This window comes from Sorex araneus, chromosome 7, assembly GCF_027595985.1.
Source record: "Sorex araneus isolate mSorAra2 chromosome 7, mSorAra2.pri, whole genome shotgun sequence".
Taxonomy (NCBI): Eukaryota; Metazoa; Chordata; class Mammalia; order Eulipotyphla; family Soricidae; genus Sorex; species Sorex araneus.
The window spans coordinates 76,503,231-76,530,758 of NC_073308.1; positions in this window are offsets into that span (position 1 = coordinate 76,503,231).

The following is a 27,528-nucleotide window of genomic DNA, read 5'->3' on the forward strand; positions in this document are numbered from 1 at the left end:
TGGAACAATGCGTGAGCGGCGTCTGTTCCCTCAGTGTGTGCCGCACACCCAGGTTGCAGTGCGGCTGCTGAGGACGGCCTCTCACCAGGAAAGACGTGGAGGGAGCTGGCTCCGAGTGTGTGAGGCGAAGACCTTCTCTGGAAGGAATGTGCTGGCCGGGCGGGGACGGAGGAAGGCCAGGCACATCGCCGCTGCTTCCAGAGAGTGTCCCTGAGGGCAAGAGTCCCTCTTGCCCGAGGACTAAGCGGCATGAGCTCTGGTGTCTGCTGACCACACCCCACCGCTCCCTGCACCCTTCTCGGCCTTGCTCCAGCTCTCTCTGCCCGCCTCGCCCCTGCGGAGAAGGATCCATCAGGCCCCTGCAGTACCCGAACACTCCAGACTTGCTCCTCTGGGACCTGCCCGGTCTCTCTCCTTCCTGCCTGTCGCAAGTGGGAGGGAATCACAGTGACCCCTCAAGGGCACAGAGACCAGACACGACCAGTGTTTTCCAAAGTGGCCGTGATGGCCTCCAGGGGGCGCTGTAGCTTCAGGGGCCACTGAGGGCAACTTGCTTGAAGAAGGGACATTTCCAGCAGGCCCCGGGCCCCTTTTTCCCTGAAAATGGGGCGGTAGGCTAAATAAGTGGGATCCCCCTGTCAATAACAACATTTTGTTGTTGGTATTTCTTCGCTGTGTTTCTGCATGGTAACCTGCCCCTCCCTCCTGCTCTCTCCTTGCAGACGTGTCCAGGCTCTGGATAGACATTGCCCATCACTAGCAGCAGGAGGGCACGGACAGGGTCCAATTCCAAGTCTCTGTGGCCACAGGAAATTTCCCTGGACACCTAGGAGGTGCTCAATAAATGTCAGCCACTTTTCAAAGACACAATCAAATAATACTTAGTTTTTCTAAATTTGTGTTAATGTGCAATAAGACGGGATGTATTTCTATATTCCAAGATATGGATTTTAATGATAGATTCTATAAAGAGGTGTAAATTATGCCTACCTAATATTTTTCTAGACTGGAGCGATAGCACAGCAGGTAGGGCATTTGCCTTGCACGCAGCCGACCCAGGTTTGATTCCTCTGTCCCTCTCTGAGAGCCCGGCAAGATACCGAGAGTATCCCACCTGCAGAGCCTGGCAAGCTACCCGTGGAGTATTCGATATGCCAAAAACAGTATCAAGTCTCACAATGGAGACATTACTGGTGCCCGCTCGAGCAAATCGGGACAACAGTACGACAGTATGAATATTCTTCTAAGTATATGTTTGTGTGCTATTGGGCTAGAGCAATAGCACATCGGGTAGGGCGTTTGCCTTGCACGCAGCCGACCCGGGTTCGATTCCTCTGTCCCTCTCGGAGAGCCTGGCAAGCCACCGAGAGTATCCCACCCACATGGCAGAGGCTGGCAAGCTACCCATGGAGTATTCAATATGCCAAAAACAGTAACAAATCTCACAATGGAGATGTTACTGGTGCCCACTCAAGCAAATCGATGAGCAATGAGATGACAGTGATACGTTTGTGGACTATTATGAAAGACCAGGATCACCAGTTACTTATTTTCAGACTGGCTCATGACATGAAATTGGGATGGAAGAAAAACTGTGCTCCCTTTAGCATAAATATGAGCTATGAGAAAGTGCCCCTGAATAAATTTGCATCTTTTCTCTCGGTTGGCAAGTGTCTACCTGAGACTGAAAACCGTGATTCTTGGTGTAAGATTCTGGGATAGTTCACAGGGAAACTAAGAGGCAGTGAGTGTAGAAAACTGTTCATTCTGGAGCCAATGAGTGTGGCTGCTTCTCTAGGATGGAATTTAGCACTCATTTCTTTGCTCCATGCGGAGAGCACTATTTCAAAGAAAGGGCGTGAGCACAGAGTTGGTCTGTGTTCTGTGTGAGGGACGTTCTCTGCTTAGAAACATGCGTGGAGCAACTTACCTCCCAGACCACCTTCCGTGTCTGTAGCTGTGGGAAACCTCCCGTAGGATTTTATGTAGTTAAAATGATGGGCTATTGCATTTTCTATACTGATAGTACTTATAAAGAGAAAAACAATATCTTCTAAGAGTAGACATCCTAATGGCTGGCATTTTGCTATTTTATTCTGTTTTACAGTCTAAGAATTTCACATGTTAGCTCAATTATGCATCTCCACACTCAAATACAGTTCATTAAGCTAATTTCTGAATGTTCACTGTCAAAGAATAAAGATGTGTGTTAAAGGAAGAAAAGTGCAGAAATGCATGTCTGGGTGACATGAATTCTATCTATATTCCATCTTAATATCCTCGAGGGTTTGCCTTTCAAATATGCTGGTTTGGTAAATAAGCTTTGAAATTAGATTTTGCTTTTTCTGAAATAATAAGACATGAGAAAAAATTTTCCAGTGTTGGCCCAAAGGACTTAATTAAAGTCTAAAGCACACAAGTAGAATATTTTTGCACGCATGGATCTGTAATCAATTAATATATTTAATGGAATGTGAAGATTATGGGGCCACATAGTAATAAGAGATTATGGTATAAAATAATGAAGATCGAAATCTCACCAAATTCTCGCTATAAGAGAAATGAGTCTTCAATGGTTTCAAAGTTTTAGTAATTATTTTGGAATATTTCATAAAGATTACAAAAAAGACAAAACTTTGAAAATATTTTTTATTACATCACAGTGATATACACAGTTATAAGGTTGCTCGTGATTGGGTTTCAGTCATACAAGCTCCAACGCCCTCCCCCTCACAGTGCACTCCCCCACCTCAGTGTCCCGGCTTCCCTCCCACCTGCCACTATGGCAGGCACTTTCTCTGTCTCTCTCCCTCTCTCTCTGTCTCTGTCTCTCTGTCTCTGTCTGTCTGTCTCTCTCCCTCCGTCCACTCTCTCTCTATTTCTCTCTTTCTCTCTCCCTCTCTCTTTGTCTCTGTCTCTCTCTCTGTCTCTGTCTCTCTGTCTCTCTCTGTCTCTCTCCCTCCCTCCACTCTCTCTCTCCCCTCCCCCGCTCTCTCCTCCTTTAGTGTCTGAGGAATCTTGAGGAAGTACAACCTCCACCCAGAGGCCATCCTTCTCAGAGCAGCTAGTGTCGCCTCAGACAGAGAATGTCTCCAGGCACCAGCAAACTCTGCCGAACACCATGGTGCTGCCTCAGAATCCTGTCGAATGCCTCCACACACTCCAACATAGCTCTCAAAGTTCCTTTCCTTACGGTCAACTCTTCACTCGCTATATTTCAGGAAAATGGCAATATCAAATTATACTTGGAATCAATAAGTGATTTCATTTTATTTCTCTGTAAGCAGCAATTATGAAAGATAAACTATGAGGATACATTAGGAATCTTTGTGATATTCGCCAGGGAATGAGCTGCATCATTCCTGTCAGTCAGAGACGTCAGACAGAAGATGAACTAGGGGCAGGGCTCGGTCATCTCTCAGAACCTGTTGTGACAACCAGAATTATGTCTGGTGCTTAAAGGAGACAAAGCTTGGCTGTGTTTGGATGAAGGAGGCGCGAAGCCACACCCTTTGGAGGAGGACTCCAACCCACAGTGCTCATTTCCCCCTCTTGAGCACAGATTCCAAGAAATACCAGGTAGGACTAAGAGAAGTACAATGACCAACAGTAGAATTACGGAGAGAGTCAGGAGCGGAGGGTTTCCCCCAAATCAGAGTGTGTGACAGGCAAACACCCGGTGGTGGTTTCTGGGGCATCTTCCGCGGCAGGGGCTCGACTGAGAGGAAGAGCAGGTTGTCGGTGCGACTTTAAAGATCTTTAAACCAGCAGCAGACACGAAGGTCTGGGGGGGCGAGGAGGAGAGGGGGAGCAGACTCGGGAGCCCCAGTGTCCGAGCAGGGCGTGGAGCGGGGGCAGGGCAGTGCGCCAAGTGTGCGGGGCAGGGGGGCTGCGGGAGGGCTGCGGGAGGGCTGCCGGGGGAGCCGTGCCGGGGGCTCTCTCCAGACACACAGGGACCCACTGAGCCACCTGAAAGCGTCGTCAGCGGCCTTTGCTGGAGCCAGCAGAGCACTGTGTGGGGTGCAGGGCACGTGGCTGCTGTGAGGAGCAGGAGATACGATGAGCATTTCCAGACAAGACGCACGCCCAAGATGGGGCCCCTGCGAGAACCAGGCACTTCTCAGAGTCCCCCAGGGGGTCGCGAATCTGGACACTTTCCCAAGAGTCTTTCCTTAGGACAAGCACACCCCGATTCCAGACGCCGAGGTACAGGATCCGGAACAGACTGTGACACCCTCGGCCCTGCACCTGGGAGACTGTTGCTGACAGGACTGTCCCACTGTCCCGAGGGCCCTGCAGGCTGACAGGACTGTCCCACTGTCCCGAGGGCCCTGCAGGCTGACAGGACTGTCCCACTGTCCCGAGGGCACTGCAGGCTGACAGGACTGTCCCCGCCGTACCGGGGGTGGTACAGCTGACAGGACTGTCCCACTGTCCTGAGGGCACTGTCCACTGACAGGACTGTCCCCGCCATCCCCGGGGGTGGTACAGCTGACAGGACTGTCCCACTGTCCTGAGGGCACTGTCCACTGACAGGACTGTCCCCGCCATCCCCGGGGTGGTGCAGCTGACAGGACATCCCCGCCGTCCCGAGGGCAGTGCAGGCTGACAGGACTGTCCCCACCATCCCGGGGGCAGTGCAGCTGACAGGACGTCCCCGCCGTCCCGAGGGCGGTGCTCTCCAGCCCATGCACCTCAGTTGCCTCAGAGCGACCAGGCCCTCGCTGCAGCGCCTGTACGGCCCGACCCTCGAGCTGGTTGCGGTCTCAGAGGCCGTGGATGGACACAGTGGGTGAACTCTGCTCATCTGTGTTTCTATCTCCCCCAACGAAATCCCAAAATACTTGGCAGAGAAACACAACACCACCGTCGTTTGCTCGTGTGTGCTCCACTACCCTGAGATGAAAGGCCCCGGACTCACGACAGGCCTCAGTCGGGAGCACTTGTCTTTCCCAGGGATGAGGTACGGGACGGGGTCGTCCTTTCGCTCTCAAGTGGCAGGATTCACGTCCTATGAACCTGGGGTCCTGGAACCCGTGAGTCCAGGTGAGGCCCGAGAAATCCCTCTGCTCGGGCTGGAGTGACTGCAGAGGGAGGGCCCTTGTCTTGTGGCAGCCGGGCTAGGGCCAGACTCTGGCTCCTGTATGGCCCCCCAGGCCACCAGGAGTGACCCACGAGCCAGGAGTAAGCCGCGCATCACAGACGTGGCCCAAAAACACAAGCCAAACTTGTCTTTGCTTTTGACTTCTTGCCCTTCCGGAGAGGAAGCGTGGGCTCCCGCCGCCCAGGCTTGAGGAGAACCACAGCCTATATCGGGGAGGGGGGCGACACAAGGCGTCCCAGTCCAGCCTACTTAATTATTTCCTGGTTCAATTTTAAACTTCCTGTTGAGCACCATCCTTAGTGCATCGTGTCCTCGGTCCCCCTGCCCTGGGACCCGCGCTGGCTCCTGAGCATCCTGCTTCTGCTTTCTTGGTGACTAGTGGAGGCTTCTTTCCTGCTTGCTGTCGAGAGTCTCTGCGCCACCGGACACGGGACTGTAATTCACCCACGCCCGTGCCCGCGGGAGCCCCACATTCCCGGGACGGGGCGAGGAGGTGCAAGTGTGGAAACGAATCACAAGATGCACTTGCGTGTCTTGAGACATTTTCCTCTTGGGCCAAGCAAGGGTTTCCCCGAGACGTGGCTTTGCGTCTTTCCATCACGAAACCACGGGAGAGTGCTCTGTCTTCCTCAGGGCCGAGCAGCTCCTCCCACAGTGCTCTCGGGAAAGCCTTTCCCAAGGTTCTCCTCACTGGTGAGCGCATCAGAGCCACTGGGTAGGTGTTGTCGCGGCCAGGGCCACGACCGAGGGGCCACCAGGGACGCCACATCTCAGAGGACGGTGAAGCCCGAGCTGGCCAGAGGCGAAGGGCGCTGGCGGGGTGGGGGGGGTGGCCGAGCTGCTGTCAGGGACGCGAGGGCTGCCTCCCACTCGGGAATCGGGGAGGGAGGCGGTGTGAGAACGGGCTGTCCCCCCACACACACACACACACTGCACTGTGCTCCTAGCAGAGTGCTCAGCGTCCTTGTGAGGGTCCCTTTGCTACACAACCTGAAGAATGAAGGACGAGGTCTTCTCTCTCCTTCGAGACCACGTGGCACCTGGCACGGCAGCAGACGAGTTTAGGGACAGGCCCGAGCCTCCACCCGGCGGGGCTGGACCGGGCCTTACTCCCGGGCCCGGCCTCCTTTCGCCTCTTCCAGCATTCTGAAGCGAATTCCGATCATGCTGGGGCCGTTTCACGGGCAAACTGTATTTTAACTTGCAATATGTCTTTGCGAATTACGAAAAACTCATATTATCTTCAATGTCACAAAATAAACAATACTGTGATTGAAACAACCTTTAACAAATTGAAACTTAAACAAGTGTTTCCAGCAGAAACAACTGCTACTCCGATGAAATGTGCCCAAATATAATTTTGGTTTGCTTAAGCAAATATTTCAGTTTGAACATTTTTTGCAGGGCGCATGTGGCCATAGAGTAATTAACGTATTACACAGTTCCTGTAGCAAAGGGTTCTTTTCAATAAATATTATGTAACTCAAAGGGCAAGAATAAGAAAATCTCATTTTATATGAGGATTCGAAAAATAAATCCCCAAAGAGTTGAAAATACACATATCAATAATGGAAAGGTAAAATGAATCCACTTTAATGATAACCTTGAGTATGCTCATTAAATAAAAACAAATCCATGGGCAGTAAATACTAGGGGAGATTATTTTCTTACCCAAAATAGTTTTATGCTCCTATTTTAAATCACTGGGCCCAGATATAGACTGCTCCTTTATTTCAGTCTACCTGAGGTGAAAACACTGTGGAAATTCAATTGTTGTGATAAAAAAAAAAATGCATCAAACATTTGCCCAAGTTTATCATCCTCGGAATGATCTCAAAAGGGTTTCATGTTCGCTTTTTCTGTAAGTGACCATTTGGAACAGCTTGTATTTTATTTTATTTTATTTTATTTTAAATTTTATTGAATCACCATGTGGAGGGTTACATAGTTCTCAGGATTATGTCAGTTATACAATCCTCAAACCCCCTTCCCTTCACCAGTGCCCCTATTCCATCACGAACCACCCCAGTATACCTCGCACCCCCCCCCGTCCCCGCCCTTGTAATTGATAAGTTTCACTTCGTTTATGCTTTATCTTGGTTGCATTCTATGTTTCAACACATAACTCGCTATTGTTGCTGGGGTTTCAAACAAGTCCCGCTGTTTGTTACATAACTTTTCTATTTTTTTCCCCCCTCGTCCCGCGCCACCGAGTTCACGCCTGTTTAGTATTCACCACGCTGCCTGACAAAGGGAAAAAAAAGGGAAAAGATGGTTATTTCCTGTCATCAGCCGGCGTGGGGCTCTGGCTTAGTTGATAGTCTGGTAGAAAGTCTGCAGTTTCTGGAACCAAAAGTAGTGTGCTGGTATCCGCCCCGACTCGAGATTCCACCAGCGTCCCGCTGTTCCATGTACATAATAATTTATTCCCTTGTATCCCATTCCCATGCCACCAGGTCCGTGTCAACTTAATGGACATCATACTATGGTTAACGCCACGCCGCGTTTCTTCCCAAGAAAGAAGGATATTTCTTCTCAGCCGGCGTGGGGATATGGCTTAGTTCAGTCTATAGAGATGGCTACCACTTTGGTTGCCTTCAATATTTCAACAAAAGACTTACTATTCTTGTTAGGATTTCCCACCAAAGTCCGACCCATTAAGAGGGAACCATTTCATATTGCTGATGATTAGATGACATTAGGTTGCGCGGCCGCGGCAGCGGCCGTGCAGTTTTGGGGTTCTGTATAAAGTCCAGGGAAAATTCTGCCTGAAATTCTATCACTACAATCTTTTACCCTTTTATGGTGCTCATAAGATGGGAAGACCTAGAGAAATACCGGGCCCCCGCACGGGCGGAAGTGGGAAAGCTCCCCTGTCCTCCTCAGTCATACTGGAGCGGCGGGCGAGGCGAAGTGGGAAAGCCCACGTGGCTGCACTCTCTTTACGTGTCCGAGGTGGGCGGAGACCGGTACTTCCCCGCCCTCAATCTCCCGCCAGCCGCGCCGCACAGCTTGTATTTTAAAGCCTACAAGTACATCTCAACTTCCCCGGGACTCTTCTTCATGTGCGGTTCACACCACAGCAGCACTGGAAGGCCCGACAGCCGCTAGCCCTCAGCTGTGTCGTCGAGCAGAGCCCCTCCGGCGCGAGACCCCCGCCGTGGCGGATTAGCTCCTACAGGACAGACGCTCGTCCTGAGGGTGCGGTGTGTTTCGGAAAGCCTGGCAGTGCGTTGCTGCGGCCATCACACGCAACACTCAGCGCGCTGAACCCGCATGCTCTCCGTCAGGGCTTCATTAGAATCGCGCGGACCAAGAGCCTGTCTCTGAGGAGCTCTGCAGGACGGCGGTCACTGCCGGCCGCTGTCCTTGCCCTTTCTGGCACTTCACGTCCTGCTGGGCTCCGTGTTTGAACAGTGGAGAGTTTCCCACCGCAGTGAGAGAAACCTGATCTCGTCACCTGGAGCCTCCCGAAGGCTCTCCCTGGCCCTGTCCACCCCCTGCCCGCGCCCGGGAGGGTCTCATCTCTCTCTCCTCCTCCCTGTGAGAGGGTGGGCGTCAGTGCAGGCTCCCTGGCCTCAGCCCTCCCCTCGACTCCCTTCAGGCCCTCGCCCCAATCTCTCAGAACCTCCCGTGCTCGGCCCTACCCGGCTCTGCTCTGCCCAGATGCGGCGTGCTCCGTCCACGCTCGATACGGCCCTGTCTGAACCCCCCGTTTCTCCTCTTTCCAGCCCCTCGCTCTCATTCAGGTGTGTCCAGGCCCTGCCCCCTTCCCCGTGTCCACCCAGGCTGGAGTCCCCTCGTCCTGGCCACCTTCAGTCCGTGTTCTCCGCTCCCGCTGTCCTCAGCCCACCCTGGGGTCCACAGTCAGCCCCGGCGCCCTGGGCCACCCTCCCCGTGCCATGCCCCGAGCCTGCCAGCAGGGCCCCCGGGCCCAGGCTGTCCGCCTGCTCTGGGCTCTGCGGCACAGCGGAGACCTGCACCCCTCTGCCAGCCCCCCGGAACAGGAAGGCTGTTCTGACCACAGGAAGCCGGCTCCGGGCCGCCCCAGGGGAGGCGAAGCCCCCAGTGGGCTTGTTTGGGAAAGGACCCAGGGAGACTGGCCAGGGCACGCCCGAGCGCCCGAGTCAGGGGCTCACCAAGGCCACTTCGGCCACCGTCGCTTCTACCACTCTCAGGCCTGGTACTGACACATTTACAGACTTACCATCGTCTGAAATAGCACCAGGGGGGCACAGAGGCTGCAGGAAGGCAGGACTGGAGAGAGAGAGGGAGAGGGAGAGATGGGGGAGAGAGGGAGAGAGGAGAGGGAGGGAGGCAGGGAGAGGGACAGAGAGGGAGATAGGGGAGAGACGGAGAGGGAGAGATAGAGAGAGAAAACCCCCATGTAGACGAGGCGAGGCTGGAGACATTCTCCTCCTGGCTCAGTGGCTGCCCACACCCCCACGCCAGGACCAGGGCCGTCACTGACTCCGGAAGGAGAGTCCCAGTGACCTTTCCCTCGTTATCCTTTTGTTGGTGCTCCCAGATAATTGGAATCTCCGTTTCCGGCTCACTTAAAAAACGGCACAGTCTGTAAATGAGCCGGTCCGAGAGCTGGCCACACCCCGCAGGGGAGAAGTAAGCAGGAGGGAGGAAGCGCGGGACTGACGGGCACTCGCCGTGAAGCCGAGCCTTGTTCTGAGAGGGGCCTCGGGCCACCCCCAGGGGGGCTCAGGGCTCGCTCCCGACTGCACCCGGGCTCAGGGGACGTCGTGTGGTGCCAGAGATTGACCCCGGGTGGCCCAGGTGCAAGGTAAGTGCCTCATTCCCTGCACCATTAGTCTTGAATTTATAAATTACTTGACGTTTTTCTGGATATAGATGCTTTACAAGAAAAGATAAATGAATCATTCCCTTTTCAAGTCGTTGTGCAAACAAAGCGTGGGATGTGAAGACTCCGCGAAAGGTGGGCCGCGTGTCACCCCTCGCACTCTAGACAGAATAAGGAGTTTTCTCTATGCGCAGATGTGCTGTGTGTCATCTGTAAGATTCAGGGTGGCTGATGAAGGCTTAGGGGGCTGACATGGGGAGGGGGAACAGCGCACATGGCCAGAAAACGTGGTGGTCTGGGGCTCTGCACCCGCTCCTCTGGACTCACACTCCCGGGGGAGCCCCCCGAGCCTGCAGGGACCTGGTTTGCACCCAGAGACCTTGACGGAATTGAGAAACGGGGCCGGGCTGCAGCTCGGAGGGGACGGGCCGTTCTCTGGGGTGGGCGGCAGCCACCGTGACACACAGGTGAGCGAGTCTCCCACGGGCCGAGAACCCCCGCGGGCCCCGGGGAGGGCCTCTGCCCGCCGTGCGTGGCTGTGGGGGTCTCGTCCTCCAGCTCCGGACGGGCAGCTCCGCCCCATCACGGGGCTTTCCTGGGAGCCCCCCGGACGCAGGCGTCTGCTGGAGTCCCGGCCGAGGCACAGAGCTCGGCTGGCGGAGGATGCAGCAAACGCCCCCTCTCGGGCGCGGAGATGGTGCTCAGCCCCTGCAACGGAAACACCCCCGGCCTCGCCCAAGCTACACACGTGCGGCGAAGAATGACCTCATTATAAGTTCAACGAAGTTAATTCTACGGTACATTCTCCTCATTATATTTATGATTGCACATACATATTAGACCAAGTGTTCCATACACTGATGAATCCCTGAGGAGCACATTAGATTAATTCACTCTCAGAGAAAAATCAACTGATTTCTTACTAACTGGAGGGTATGCTGCGAGGGAATCAGCCCGCCCGGGACAGACCAGATGATCTCACTCACTGTGATTCGTAGAGAAATGGGCTTGGGAGAGGACAGTATCGACAAAATCTGGGTTTTTAATTACTAAGTGAGGTGACTAAGGGGAGGATGAGAAGGGTACTGGGCCAGTGGGGGAGGGACTGGGTGCCTTGGTGATGATACCATGTAATGCTTGTGCCTCAAAGTCCTCGATGTCGGTACCTGCCCACATGTTACCCGCACAATAGTGCAAAACAAAAATTACTTTTATAAGTACCTTTTAATGATATCGTCATTATTTGATGCTATAATTCACCAGAGATGCTTCTGATATGGAAAAGAAAGCTAGTTAATCAAGCACACGGAATTAAATCAATGTAAGCTAAAGCAGACTAATTTAAGGAATTGCTCTAATATTGCTAGCCCTGAAAAATCATTAATGGAAATATTAAATATTAAAGAAGTTACGGCTAATCAAAATCGAAGTCGCCCTACGACTGCCTCCGTCAGTCCCCTTCATCTTCAACCGAGAGGCTTCCTCAGGGAACCAGTCAATGTAAACCCCTGCCCAGCTCCAGGAAGCTGGTGTCTGTTCGAAGGAGTTTTCTGACACGCTGGCCCACTCCTGTAAACAATGCAATGTGGTCACGCATGATGAGTCTATCAAGGGCCAATCAGGGCAAGAGGTTGGGGAAATCAACTTCGGAGAGACTTCGTGAGAGTAACTCTCCCCGGCCAACTTGAAGCTTCGCTGAAGAGGCCTTGGAAAGACATTTTACCCTGGAATACAAAACATAAACATAGAACAATAGTCAACCTTGCTTCTATTAGCGGGGAAGTCACAGTTCCGTCAAGGCTCTCTAACTGTCTGAGAATGCAGGAATCCAACTGAATGAGAGGCCTTACAACCACACCGAGTTACACAACGTTTGGCACGAACACCACCTGCGTTTTATAGGATACAAAGATATTGGCACATTTTTCTTACACTGTTTTCCTGTCTCTGGATTGAGTGAACATCTGAGGGGCTGGACACCTCCTACAGAAACAGGCATAGCAGTCGGACCACCGGTGTTTAGTCACATGCTGTGGGTCTTTGCCGAGTGAAATGTTAGTGGACGCTAGCATGGTGAGCACCGTTTGGACCCTGACACATGACAGCTGATTGTTCAAAAATGCAAGAAGCAGTTGTCCCTAAGTAGAACTTCCTGAATATTTACAACACTTCCTACTGTTGAAATGAGTTTCTGGAACTTGATGGTTAGTGTGAACTTAGTGAAACTGTCTCCCCCGGCAAACTGAGTTCAGTAGTGTACGCCTGGAACTTGGGTTACACGCGATCAACGGGCCCCGGAGGTGGCTTGGGGGCAGACATCAAGTGTGGCACATGCAAGGCCCTGGATTTGGTTGGCGCCGGACCCCAGTGGTACCTCTTGCGGGTGGGGGCATTCCCAGGCTGCCCTACTGAATACGGCTCCTATACAGACTAGCACACCGTAGCACTGTCGTCCCATTGCTCATTGATTTGCTCGAGCGGGCACCAGTAACGTCTCCATTGTGAGACTTCTTACTGTTTTTGGCATGTCAAATATGCCACGGGGAGCTTGCCAGGCTCTGGCATGTGGACGGGATACTCTCAGTAGCTTGCCAGGCTCTCTGAGAGGGGTGGAGGAATCAAACCCGGGTCAGCCACATGCAAGACAAACGCCCTACCCGCTGCGCTATCGCTCCAGTCCTATGCAAACTAATGGGATATTATTTTCATCCAACCAGAGCAGCAGGTAGGACAGTAAATGCCACTTTCTGTCCTTGCCAGTGCAGTAGGTGCCCCAGTCATTTACCTTGTTCATTATAATCCTGGAGTCCATCACCCCTTTCGAAGTAAACTGACTCTTCGAGGGACAGAGCTGCGGCCGTGGGAGGCTGGGGGCGGCCCGGGCGGCCCTGGTGCGAGCGGCTGTCCTTGCCTGGGGCGTTCCCAGGCCCGGGGCGGGGCAGGCTTTGTGCTGGGGACAGACGAGCCGCAGAGGCTGGGCCCCGCCCCGCACACGGGTGGGCATGTCCAAACAAGACTTCCCAGAACGGCCCTGGAGATGCTCCTGGACTTCACCAACCTGGTGGTCACGAGCGTCCAGCGGTCACTCCTGAGGACCAGGGCAGGCCCTGACCAGCCCTGAAGGAGCACTGGGCCCTGGGAACGCGGGTCTCGCAGCCGTGCGGGCGCCTGACGCGATGGGCATGGAACCGCCCGGAAGGATGTACTGACGCGTAATTAGTGCATGAAAGTTCGAGTCTAGGACACGGTCAGCAGCCACGGATCAGAGCGACCACTGGGGTCCGTCAGTTTCAGGACTCCAGCTTCTGTCCCGGAGCGCTGGGAGGGGAAGGGGAGAGTCTGTGGGTGCTCCAGGGTCCGAGGCTCTTGGGTAGGACGAGATTGCTCCCTCCGAAACCCCCGGGACCTCCCCGCACTCCGTTTACCTTCCCGTTATTCTCACCTCAGTGCGTGTGCAGCCGGACGGCTCACGTCGAGTCGCAATGCTCAGGTTTACTTTCTGGTTTCGCGCCCCGGCCCCCCCCCCCCGTTCTAATCCTGAGCTTCCTTTGAGAAACTGGGCCTCGAAGCGGCTGGCTGGTGGCCTGGCTGTTCCTGTGATCATTTCCATGTGCCGAGATGACAAAGTGTCACAGCCCCTGGACGTAGGCACTTTCATTTTCCACTAAAGTTTGGTGAAAAATTCTAATTAGGATCTAAGTAGGCAACTACTCACCCTCCTCCAAATGCTTTTAATATGACCCACGTGCAAAAACTTTGGTTTATGATCTGACCCACCGCGTGGAGTGTCTGAATAAAATAGTGCACAACCCCCTGAGAAACTGGCGAGAACGTTCAGCCAAACATTTGCACAAATTCCAAAACACAGCAAGACGAGCTACCAAAGGCCATTAGCCAATCGCAGCTTTAGCGAGAGATATCTAACTTGGTTTCAGGATCTAGTTCAACAGTTTAGACACGTATAATGCATGAACTTGAATGAATGTTCAAACTCCACAGTGAGCGGCAGACCTCACCTTCTAGGATATTTGAAATGGGCACAACAGAAGAGGCGGCAGCACTTCCTCCAGGATGGCTCTGCAGCGTGTCCCGAGAAACACAGGGGGAGAGAGAGCCGGGGGGCTGGGCGGGCAGCAGCGCTGACCAGGAGACCCTGGAACTAAGAGGACAAGTTTGGTGCCAGCAGCAGCGGGAGAAGCGTCAGTTACTTTCCCTCAGTTTCCATCTCTGACAAGCAAAGCCATGTCAAGGAGAATGTCGGGCAATCAAGATGAGTGGCAGGAGCAGGATGGGGCCAAGGGCACACGCGTGGCCCGTGGGAGGCTCTGGGCGCTTTCACTGATTGACCCCTGGGCTCCTGGGCACTGCTGGGTCTGAGAACTCAGCCATCAGGTGTCCACGTATGGAAGCAGTGACCCCCATATCCTGGGAACTACTAAGAAGGGACACCCCCAAAAGAGGAAAGTGATTTGCCCAAATTTATCTTTAAGAAATGCTATTTTATAATTAAAGAACAAACGGAGCAGTAATATGGAGAAGATTGTATAAGCTGATGATTTAAAGTGTAGGAGTCTCATAGAAAGTGCTCTGAGCCCCAGCTGGAATGGGGGTGAGCTCAGCACCCAGGGGCAGGGCACACAGGGCGCAGGGCTGCCCGCAGAGCCCCAGTCTGCCCTGAGGGTGCCCCGGGATCCCAGGAGAAAGAGCGGGGAGTTCTCTCCTCTGGGGAAACCGGGAGCTGAAGAGAGCCCGGCCGACCCGAGTAACCCACCGACCCCCAAGAGGCCCGGCCCGAGCTGGAGGGCTCCACCGGGTTCCTGAGCTGCCCCCACACACCTGGGCCAACCGAGGGCAGAGCAAAGCAGCCCTGGGCCCACGGACGGGGCGTCACGTGGCGCTGGTCACGGCCGAGGCTCCACCTGGGCCCACGGGACCAGCCGATGGGGAGGAGCAAACTCCTGTTAATGCGAAAAAGGCAGCCGGACAGAAATCGACTCCCTGGCTAGAAATGGGCCTTAAAATGCGGGTCATTTCGCTGACATACACTATCACTCCCGCCCCCACAGGGACCCCCAGCCCCTGGCGCTTCTGCCGTCCCCGATCCCTGCTTCTCTCCTCATTAGTTTCAGTTCCGAGTGTCCTGTGCGTGGTTATGGAGCCATTTCCCGGGCTCCCCTTAGTGCATACCCGCTGTCGGCAGGACCATGGACCACTTACCAAGTCCCAGAAGGGAGCTGCGACCCTCCCCCTCTGGTGCCGGCACTGGGGCGGAGCAAAGGCCATGCCCAAGACCGAGTCCCTCGCCCTCGGCAGCGGCTGTGGAGGGGCCGGTTCCCTCCACCACCTCCCAGAGCCTCCGCGGCGTCCCCAGGGCCCGAGTGGGAGATCTGAGGGCCCCGCACGCCTCTGTGAAGGCCCCACCTGGGCTGCAGCAGCAGCTCATCGGCCTAAGAGAGCCCCCGCGAGCACTGCAGCCGCTGCCCGGGAGCTGGACGCCAGCGGCCCTTTTCCTGACCACAGCGTGTGCGACTGTCTGCGTCACCAGCACCTGGAAACCAGCACACTCACAGCGGGTCAAAGGCAGCGCAGCACACGCACACCCCGGGGATGCCAGCCAGAGGGCGGGGCACTCACACCCCGGGAATGCCGGCCAGAGGGCAGGGCACGCACACCCCGGGGATGCCGGCCAGAGGGCAGGGCACTCACACCCCGGGGATGCCGGCCAGAGGGCAGGGCACTCACACCCCGGGGATGCCGGCCAGAGGGCAGGGCACTCACACCCCGGAATGCCAACCAGAGGGCAGGGCACTCACACCCCCAGGAATGCCAGCCAGAGGGCACTGCAGCCACAACGCGGCGACCCACCAGGACGGGGCTGCCTTGGGCGTCACTGTGGAGGGGCTGTGTGTTGTGGAGGCAGAGTGAGATTTTTTCCTACAAAAATCACAGCCAAGTGCTCGGGAGCCGCCTCCCCCTTCAGGACCTCCAGGACGGGGGTGAGAGAGCGTGAGGAACCACGGGGTCTTGGGGCAGCCGCCCACCCCGGGGAGCCGGAAGTGTCCCTATGGCCGGGTGGTCAGGGGAGCTGGGGCAGCTCCCGCACGTGGAGCTGTCGAAGGCGGGTGAGGAGACCCCGAGCCCCCCGCGGGCTGTGGAGCACCGCTGGCCACGCCCAGCGGGCGGAGAGCTCACAAGGGACACCATGAGCAACCCAGCGGGGCACTGCCCGGGATGCTGACCTAGTCTGGGGGCAGGACAGTGGGCCCGATCTCCAGGCCGCTGTCCTTTCCTGAGGGTGACAGAGTGCCCGTCCCAGGCTGGCACGGACTTGGCAGTCACGTGATCACCAGTCAGCCCGGACCCGTGTTAACCATGTGCACCCTCAGTGTGACCGTGCGATCTCGGTACACGCCCGCGCGGCCAGCCTCTCCCGTCACACCTCTGGCTGGTCGCAGGACGCCCTCACTGCCTGCCGCTCCGTCCCGCCTCAGCCCCGGTGTGGACACGCTGGCCTTCTGCACTGCCTAGGCCCTGAAGGCCCCCTGGTCTCCTCCGCCAGGGGTCTGCAGCTCCCCCCGGGGCTGACGCTGCCCGTGGGATCCGGGGCCTGCAGGGTTGATGTGGTGACAGTGGCTACTCAGGGACTCGAGTGCTCCTCACCGTCCTTTTCTGCATGTCCTGGGCACATGTGGCGTGTTCGCACGTGCACATTGTACCATGGAGGTGTCTGGTTCTACAAAAATCACAGCTCACACATTTCTCCCGTCCTCTGGGCCGTGGACGGAGAGCGGCCGAGACAACGATGCGGGCTGGTGGCTACCACGCTCTCCCAGCTGGCTTCAGACCGAATAGGGTAGTAGGAGGGAGGGAGGGATGTTGCCTTCGGGGTAGGGGAACGGTCAACCCTAGGAACTTAACTCTCATAACCCTATTTGCATCAGGTGAAGGGCAGCAAAGGTCACAGAGCCACTCCCTGGAGACCCGAGGACTCACCACTGCACTGAGCAGGGCTGGGAGACCAGTCCCCACCCTCAGCACCGGGCAGATCAACCTGGCTAAACACTGAGGAAGATGCAAGTTTCCTCAGTGAGTGACCTAGAGCTGGGTCTAATAGACATACTCAGGACCCTCCCTTGCTGCCCAAATGCTGAATGCCCGGTCTTCTCCATGGCCCATCGATCTAAGGTAGATCACATGTTGGGACACAAGTCAAACACGCATAGCATCACAAAAACAAAAATATACCAAGTTAACTTCTCAAACCACAAAGCCACACGAAAATCGACCATAAAATGAAAATGGTGGAGGCTGGAGCGATAGCACAGCAGGTAGGGCGTTTGCCTTGTGTTGTGGTCAACCCAGGTTCAATTCCCAGCATCCCATATGGTCTCCTGAGCACCTCCAGGGGTAACTCCTGAGTGCAGAGCCAGGAGTGACCCCTGTGCATCACCAGGTGTAACCCAAAAAGCAAAAAAAAAATGGTAAAAAGACTAGGTACCTAGAAACTAAACAACATACTGCTAAAGAACCAATTGGTTCAAAGAGGAAATCAGTCCTTCTGTGTCTGTCCCTCTCTTTCTGACTCATTTCACTTGGCATGATACTCTCCATGTCTATCCATTTATAAGCGAATTTCATGACTTCATCTCTCCTAACAGCTGTGTAGTATTCCATTGTGTATATGTACCAAAGTTTCTTTAACCAGTCATCTGTTTTAGGGCACTCAGGTTGTTTCCATATTTTGGCTATTGTGAACAGTGCTGCAATGAACATATAGGTACAGATGTCATTTCTACTGTGCTTTTTTACGTCCTTGGGATATATTGCCAGAGGTGGAAGCTCAATTTCTAGTTTTCAAAGGACTGTCTAGATTGTTTTCCAGAAAGGCTGGACCAGTCGGCATTCCCACCAACAGTGAAGGAGCATCCCCTTTTCCCCACATCCACACCAGCACTGGTTGTTTTGTTCTTTTGAATGTGTGCCAGTCTCTGTGGTGTGAGATGATATCTCATTGTTGTATTGATTTAACATCTCCCTGATGACTAGCGATGTGGAGCATTTTTCATGTGCCTTTTGGCCATTTGTATTTCTTTTTTGAGGAAGCTTCTGTTTATTTCTTCTCCCTATTTTTTGATGGGGTTGGAGGTTTTTTTCTTATACAATTCTACTAGTGTCTTGCATATCCTGGATATAAATCCCTTATCAGATGGGTATTGAGTAAATATTCTTTCCCATTCTGTGGGCTCTGTCTGTATTTTGGTCACTGTTTCTTTTGAAGTGCAGAAGCTTCTTAGTTTGATGTAGTCCCATTTGTTTATGTTTGCTTCCACTTGCATGGTCAGTGCTGTTTCATCCTTAAAGATGCTTTTAGCTTCAATGTCATGGAAAGTTCTGCCTACATTTTCTTCTATGTACCTTATTGATTCATGTCTGATATTGAGGTCTTTAATCCACTTTGATCTGACTTTTATGCCTGGCATTAGACAGAGCTCAGAGTTCATTTTTCTGCAGGTAGCTATCCAGTTTTCCCAGCACCACTTGTTGAAGAGGCTTTCCTTATTCCACTTTGCATTTCTTGCTCCTTTGCCAAAGATTAAGTGGCCATATATTTGGGGGTCTGTGACAGAATATTCAGCTCTGTTCCATTGGTCTGCAGGTCTGGTTTTATCCCAATACCACGCTGTTTTAATTACTACTGCTTTGCAGTAGAGTTTGAAGTTGGGGAAGGGCACTCATTTGTGGAGTATAGAATAACATCACATGAGGCTGACACCCAAGGACAGTAGATACAAGGGCCAGGAGGATTGCCCTATAGCTGGAAGACTGCTTCATGAGCGGAGGGGAGAAGTCAGATGGAATAGAGAAGGGATCACTAAGAAAATGATGGCTGGAGTAACCGGTTGGGATGGAAGATGCATGCTGAAAGTAGATAATGGACCAAACATGATGACCTCTCAGTGTCTGTGCTGCAAGCCATAATGCCCAAAAGTAGAGCGAGAGTATGGGGAATATTGTCTGCCATGGAGGCAGGGGGAGGGTGGGAAAGGGGGGTATACCTGGGTGGAGGGGAATGTGCACTGGTGGAGAGATGGGTGTTTGATCATTGTGAGATTGTAACCCAAACATGAAAGCTTGTAACTATCTCATGGTGATTCAATAAATTTTTTTAAAAAGAGGAAATCAAAAAAATAAATCAAAAGATTACCTGAAAGAAATGAGAATGAAGACACCAGTTTCCAGAATCTATAGAACACAGCAAAAGCAGTGCTAAGGAAATTTATAGCTGCTCGAGTGCATAGGATTCAAATCAACAACCTAACCTTTCAGCTAGAGAGAAAAGGAACAACAAATGAATCCCAAAACAAATAGAAGGTAGAAGTTAACAAAAATACAAGAAGTCAATGAAACCCACAGTTGTTTATTTGAAAGAGTAAACAAGGCCAGCAAATCCATGGCTAGACTCACTAAGAAAAGAAGAGTAAAGCCCAAATAAACTGGATCAGAGATGACAGGAAGAAATTGCAGCAGACACCTCAGAAATACAAAAAAAAAGACGTTACTATGAACAGCTTTATATCACCCAAAGTTTGAGAAACTAAAAAAAAGGATGAATTTTTAGAATCACACAAAGTCCCAAGATTGAGCCAAGTGGAAACATAAATTCCGAATAAACTAATCCTAAGTAAAGAAATTGAAATAGTAATTAAAAATTTCCCTGAGAACAACAGTGTAGGCCCAGATGGATTTGCTAGTGAGTTCCACCAAAACCCAAAGGAGATGTGGTTCCTCTCCTCTTCTAGCTCTTCTAAAATATTGAGCCAACAGAAATCCTCCGTGACAGCTTCTGTGAAGCCAATATCACACTGATACCTAAAACAGATACACTATTAAAAAAGAAAATTGCAGGCCAGTATCCATGACGAAAATTGATGCAAAGATCCTCAGCAAAATACTGGCAAATTATTCCATCAATATAGCAAAAGAATTATACACCATAATCAAATTCATCCCAGGGATGCAAGGGAGGTTCAATATACATAAATCAATTAACGTAATACACCAAATCAACCAATAAAAGATAAAAATCATATGGCCATATTAATCAATGCAGAGAAGACTTTTAACGAGATCTAATACGCATTCATAATAAAAGCCTCTAAAAAAATAGGAAGAGAAGGAAGATACCTCAAGATAGCAGCGGGCATCTGCAGCAAGCCCCAGCCCATTTCACAGGCCGTGGTGAAAACCGAGATGTTTTCCTCCGAGTCAGACGCGGGCAAGGCTATCCACTGTCACCACTCTTACTCAACAGAGTTTGGATGTCATCGTCACAGCAGTCAGGCAAGGAAAAGTTAGCAGAGGGGTCCAAACTGGAAACGAAGTCAAACTATCACTATTTGCAGACGCCATACCATACTCTGAAAACCAAAAAACGTCTAAGAAATAATAAACCGATATAGTAAGGTACCAGGTTATAAAAGCAATACACAAAAAAAATCCATGGCATTCCTGATCACAAATAACAAACCAGAAGAAATAGAAATTAAGAACACTATCCCCCAAATATTGTTGAAAACCATTAAATGCCTAGGAATTAACCAAAAAGGGAAGTGAAAGACTCACTCAGTGGAAACTATAGACCGCTGGTAAGAGAAATAGAAGGGAACAGGTGATGGAAAAGCGTTTTCTGTCCATGGATTAAAAGAACCTTTGTTAAAATCACTGCCCTACCCAAAGTGCTATGCAGAGTTAATGAACTACCCACTAAAATTCCAATGACATTTTTCAAAACATGGAACAAACTCTACTGAAAATGACGTGGTACCATACAAGCTTGGCGTGGTGTTGGAATTAGGATCAGGAGAAACTATTATTAACAGTACTGTAAACCACAGAGTCCCAATCAATAATTTTTTTAATTTAAGTTAATTTATTTCAACTTTCTAGAATTATAATTTTATATTTTCAAATGTCACTGGAGAGCCCAGCCCTGCCCGAGGTGCCGTCCTTGCACGCGTCCGTCCTGCAGTGCTCACCAGGCCCCCCGTCTGGGAGCAGCGGGTGGGCTCACAGAGGGGACTCGGCGTGCTCCCCCGCCACCCCCGAGGCGGCTGGCTGCTCCGCCCTCTCGGCCCCCCGTCACGCCCAGCCCACCCAAGGCCCTTGAGAGACCGCGCCCACGGGCACTCCTGGCGGGCAACCAGCAGGCAGGAAGACTCGTACCTTGGAGGCCCCAGGGGTCTGCGTTCTCAGACAGGCCTGCCAGGGCCGAGGGCGGTCACCCAGCAGGCCGACACCCGGGCCTCGGCAGGACCCCCTCCCGCACAGCCTGACGGCGGGCACCAGAGCTAGTGACCGTGGCAACAGGCTTCAGCCTGCTGACCCCCGGGCTGGGCACGGCCGGGCACCGTCTTCCCACCAGCACATGCTCTGAAGCAGCCACGTGTCTACACCCGTAGAACCCGGGCAGGAGTCCCCAGGCTCAGGATCCAGGGTGCAGAGCCCGAGCAGAGGTGTGTCTGAGGTCAGCGCCGAGGTGGACGCTTCCCTTACTGAGAGTGTGTCTGAGGTCAGCGCCGAGGTGGACGCTTCCCTTACTGAGAGTGTGTCTGAGGTCAGCGTCGAGGTGGACGTTACTGAGAGTGTGTCTGAGGTCAGCGCCGAGGTGGACACTTCCCTTACTGAGAGTGTGTCTGAGGTCAGCGTCGAGGTGGACGTTACTGAGAGTGTGTCTGAGGTCAGCGCCGAGGTGGACACTTCCCTTACTGAGAGTGTGTCTGAGGTCAGCGTCGAGGTGGACGCTTCCCTTACTGAGAGTGTCTGAGGTCAGCGCCGAGGTGGACTCGTCTCCTACTGAGAGTGTGTCTGAGGTCAGTGTCGAGGTGGACGTTACTGAGAGTGTGTCTGAGGTCAGCGTCGAGGTGGACGCTTCTACTGAGAGTGTGTCTGAGGTCAGCGCCGAGGTGGACGCTTCTCCTACTGAATTCGTGCTGAGCCCCACTCTGGGCCAGGGGTGGGAGGCCCGTGCGTCTCTTTCCCCGAGGTCCGTGGACGCACAGGCTCTGCCCGGAGGCTGACTCCCCCACTCTGAGCCAGGACAGCTCAGGAATCCTGGATGCGAGTCAGCTGGGAGGCGAGCAGATGGCTCATCAGAGTGCATAATCCAGGTATTTACCCCAATTCCCCGATTCTTCTCCAAGCACCCCAACGACTAACAGCCCCATCTTACCTCTGCTTGAATCTGCCCGTTTTATGCATTCCACTTCCTAAAATTAACAAGAGCTTTTTTACATATCTGCCCATCTAGACCGCACCTTTCTGGAATGTTCTCTGGACATCATTAAAACCAGATGTTTTCAAATGTCATCATGTGTAGACTGAAATGATTAAAAAATAAAAGACTCTTTTTTTCCAGGCTGTTTCTGTGCAGAAAAGAGTCCAGTCCATTGCTGTGGAGGCTACTTTTATTTCTAATAGCACAAAGTTGTTTTATGGTTCAAAATATAGATTTTTTTCATATCAAGAACAGTACAGCAGTGCCTTAGAATATAATTTTTAATAGCAGAGTTTTATGAGAATTCATGTTTTTTGAACATAATAATATTCTTTGGTGTTTGATTTTTATTTATAGAAAGTATAATTTAATCTTGATTTATACATCGGGCTTGAACCGAGAAATAAAATGGCACATTGTAAGTCCTAGGAAAGGAGATTTGTTCTTTTCTGTATGTTATGTTATGGAGATTAATATAGCTTGGCCACAGCGAAGTCTAAGAGGAATTTGGTGTAACTACTTTCTATTTATGTGATCGATTTTATCACAATGGAATATTCTGTGCTATTTCTAGGTTTATAGGTTCTAGCTGCCGGCCGGGCCAGGGAAGCAGCGGGTCTGACTTCCCGTCTGCTGTGCGTATCCGTGAGCTGACGCTCGCTGCCCCACCTCCACGCGGAGCCATGCATCGTTAAAACAGAACGGTGTGTAAAACAGAAAAATGTTCTTTTGTAAAACATTTTGAAATGATTAATGGACATAGCTACCAGTCATCCTTTTCATAGCAGACCCAGGGAAAGTTACTCTAAAACTTTGACTATATTTTCCTTCTTATGGAAAAAAACAAAAGATCTAAGTCTAAGCAATATACAGTATGGCGGTATGGAAGTTACTGTTAAATTTGAAGGTTTGGCCTGCTTTTATTATTCAATATTATATTGCATTATCAAGAAGCTAATTATATACCTTTTCCATTTTATATTAATTTACGTAAGGGAAGCCTATTGCATATAAATTACTCAGTCACATGATTTTCACTACTCCATACCACCGCCACCAATAATTTTAATTTTTGAAGATTGAATTTAATAACACAGCAGAGCCTGGCAAGCTCCCCGTGGCATATTCATATGCCAAAACCAGTAACAATGTTGGGTCTCATTTCCCTGACCCTGAAAGAGCCTTCAATGCGGCACCATTGGGAAGGATGAGTAAAAAGAGGCTGCTAAAATCTCAGGGTTAGGATGAATGGAGACATTACTGGTGCCCGCTCGAGCAAACCGATGAACAATGGGATGACAGTGATACAGTGATTTAACAAGTACAGTAGGAAAATGGGAAAAGACAGTTGGAAATTATGAATCAAAATATTCTTTGAAATGTCTTGGGAGACAATAGACTATTATTCCTCTATATAACCTAATTTTATAATATATACATGAAAACCACCTAAAACAATTTTGCTATCTACAAATCTATTATTTTTATATTTGGTTGTTGTGGACATAGTTCCCATTTGTGTAAACATCCTGATATGAATATATATGACTATGTCATTTGTGGGGGTGGGGTCATACTTGGCAGTGCTCAGGGCTTACTTACTCCTGGCTCTGTGCTCAAGGATCACTTCCGGTGCTTGGAAACCTACATGCAGTGCCAGGGCTGGACTCCATGTAAAGCACACGACTTAACCCCATACTTGTGGCCTCTGAGAGTGTCCTAGAGGTCATGTGTGGTTTCATTTTCATCACAACATCTTGAAGAGAAATGTAAGCCTGGCTATATTGTTTATATGCTTGAAATTTTATGCTTACTTGGTAAGATTGGAGCAATTCAGACAGAAATTATTCTGTATACTACAACAGTGAAATATTTTGAATGAAATTTCTGTTTTAGACCCCTCTTTAGTTCCTTCAGTGATCCAGGAAAATATTTTTATGCATGTGTTTTGTAAATACTTAGAAAAGAGCTACACAATGGAATACTACACAGCTGTAATAAATGATAAAAACATGCAATTTGCTACAACATGGATGGAACTGAAAGACATCATGTTTAGTGAAGCAAGCCGGAAGTGGCACAAACACAGGATGACTTCAGTTAAGTGTGGTATTCAGAGTAGCTGGATGAGTGAGTGCAATGTTTTAAGTGTGTGTATGGGGGGGGGGGGTGTTAGCTAGAGTACCCTTGGCCCCAGAGTATAGGGAGAAGGAAAGGAAGAGGGGAGGGAAGGGGGAGGGAAAGAGAGATGAGATGCAACAGGACCAGTTCAGGGGAATTCAGGTACAAAGGAGCTAAGGAACCAAATATCCGGACCACGGAGTCAACAACAGGAGACCCAAACTTTAACAACCAGACCTGGGAGTGTCCCTGTCAAGAGGGCGGGCTGGGGCGGGGGCTGGGGGGTGTACGGGAGGGAACCTGGGGAACACGGGCGGGGGGAGGGAAGTTGAGACTGGGGGTGGGGTGGGTGCTGGGACATTGCGTATCTAACTCAACTATGAGTCACTTTGTAAATAACCAGGCTTTAATAAAATAAATTTAAAAAGAGAAAATGGCATAGAAAAATGGCTTTGTTTGGCTTTATGAAACGTTTCATAAGTTGTATCCACTTAATGTCAACCCTTTGCCCATGGCTTCCTTTGCAAATTTTTGTTTGTATGACCTTAGTGAAAATAGAGAAAGCATGAAGCTTGTGTTCAGGAAAACCCTCCTTCTAAATAATGGTCAGCCTGCATCCCCCACAACAGAAGTAGACGCTTATATTGATGGAGCAGGAGTGTGAAAGGCAAGATACCCATAATAATTTCATGAGTATTTTTTCCCCAAAATGACACAGCTCACTGAAAGTTAAGATGCTATTTGCCAGGCCTAGTTACACTTGTCCTTGGGTTCCAATAGAATGCCATGGCTGGGTCACGTAACTCAATCTCTAAATATAGATTTTTCACTTGAGTACAGGTGAAAGCTAAAAACCGCTGGTTTGCTGCCCTTCCGGAAACACCATGCTAGAGCCGTTCTTCGGGAGGGCTGCTCGGAGCGGCGTCTCCTGCTCATCTTCCAGGTAACCTGCAGCATCGGCATCAGCAGGAACCTCAGGCAGGCTGGCCCCGCACCGGACTCGCCTGGAGAGAACGTTTTCCTTGCTGACCACCACACTGACCAAGCGGCCGACGGGAGCAGGGAGTCGGCGCAGTGCTCCAGCCACGGCTGCTCCTCGCAGAGCTCCCTCGAGGGGACGGGCACACCCACGGAGACGACACCCAGACCAGAGCGCAGCAGGGAGGGGAAGTGGCTGGGCCTGGGCACCTTGGGGTCAGCGCAAAGGCCTCTTCCGGGGACACAGTTTGCTACAAAAAGGTCTCACCCACAGAGTGCCCAGCACCTAGTAAACTATGGACAGTGACCATGGTAATGGGTCAGGTGGGCACACAGAAGGTACAAGCGCACCCTCAGCTGGGGGAGATTTCTGATGAGCGAGTATGGGAGAGAGTGGCCATTGGTCTAGTAAATAATGGAGGGGGCAGAGGGATGGTGCGGGGGGCAGAGGGATGGTGCGGGGGGCAGAGAGACGGTGCGGGGGGCAGAGAGACGGTGCGGGGAGCAGAGAGACGGTGCGGGGAGCAGAGGGATGGTGCGGGGAGCAGAGAGACGGTGCGGGGGGCAGAGAGACGGTGCGGGGGGCAGAGAGACGGTGCGGGGAGCAGAGAGACGGTGCGGGGAGCAGAGGGACGGTGCGGGGAGCAGAGGGACGGTGCGGGGAGCAGAGAGACGGTGCGGGGAGCAGAGAGACGGTGCAAGGAGCAGAGAGACGGTGCGGGGAGCAGAGAGACGGTGCGGGGAGCAGAGAGACGGTGCGGGGAGCAGAGAGACGGTGCGGGGAGCAGAGAGATGGTGCGGGGGTCTGGAGGAATAGCACAGGATTAGGCTCTGCCTCGCTTGTGCCAGCCCAGGCTGACTCCTGGCACCACATGCCCCAGCGTTGCGTGGAGAAGCCGTGGGCCCCCCAGCCTGAGGCAGGGAACCCCTGGGCATTCCCGGCTCCACACTTGGGGAGCACCACATCCTCAGACCCTTGTACTGAAAGTCTCAGGGAGGGGCTCATGGACCCCTGGAGCACATCTTGGGAGACCCAACCCAAGCCGTACAAGAAATGTTCATCTTCCCTCCGAGGGGGTTGTTTGGAAGGCAGACTGGTGTATCAATAGCCCTGTCTTCCTGGAGACAGCGTTTGGGTGACACTGAGCAAGGTGGGCTCCTTCGGACGCCGTCAGCAGAGCGGCGGAGCGGAAGGAGTGTCGGAAGAAGAGCAAGCGCGGCCGGGGAGAGGAGAGGCTCAGCCTGCAGACGGGACCACAGCTCGGGACGCCTGGGTGGGGACGACCGGCTCGCTGAGGGGAGCCCCTGCCCCCAATTAGTAACCTCTCTCCAGCTTCTAGCTACATCTGTGGCTCATAAATTAGTGAAGGAAGAGACGTTTTCAAAGCATGTCTTCTGACTTGAGCAGTTCAGGGCAAAATCATTAGAATTATTGACGGAACATGTGTAATGTCGGGCACGAGGAACAATAGAGTGAATGTATTTGGAGAAAACAAGCAAAAAGGCTGAACAGACGCTGGATGATGAAGTCAAATATGTTCTCAAGAGAAAAATTATCTGCTTTTCCCTTTTATTTCCTGGCATTGTCTGATTGTTTACAGCAGGAGCCTTGGCAAATAGCTCTCTTTGGGGGAGTTTTGAGTGGACTTATTCTGATATTTACTACATCATTGCTTCATTTCCCATGCTTGAATTATATAATTCCTGGCGATGAAAATAGTACATTAGACTTTCTCATCCATTTTACTGAAGACCCAGTATTAGAAGTGGCTTAGTAACTCCTGCCTAACCAGAAACAGAATGATTTTGTATGTCCAATTAAAATCTGTCAAACAGCGTCAAATAAACATCTCATTTTCTATGGTTTTGGCAACACTGATCTACTGGTTTTAGCTTTAAAGTATAGAGATTGGATTGTCGTTTATAGGGATTTTATGTTTAGCAGATGCTTCTCTTTCAAAGTTATTTCAGAAAATTTGGAAGAAATAACTTTTAAGTTTTTACTGAAAGTGCATAATGAAACAAGAATTAAAGTTAGTCAGTATTGTAGATACAAATGCCTCCCTTTTTTACTAATGGTTTTAAGTAAATAAATGGTTCTTTTCCTCATTCCATGTCATTATGTAATTCTTGGTAAGCTGCATAATACGAAAAGTACAATTGCATTCTTCGCTTACATTATGGTTTGCAAGAACACTTCATAGACTAGAGGTATTTGAACAATAAAAAGTTTTAAAA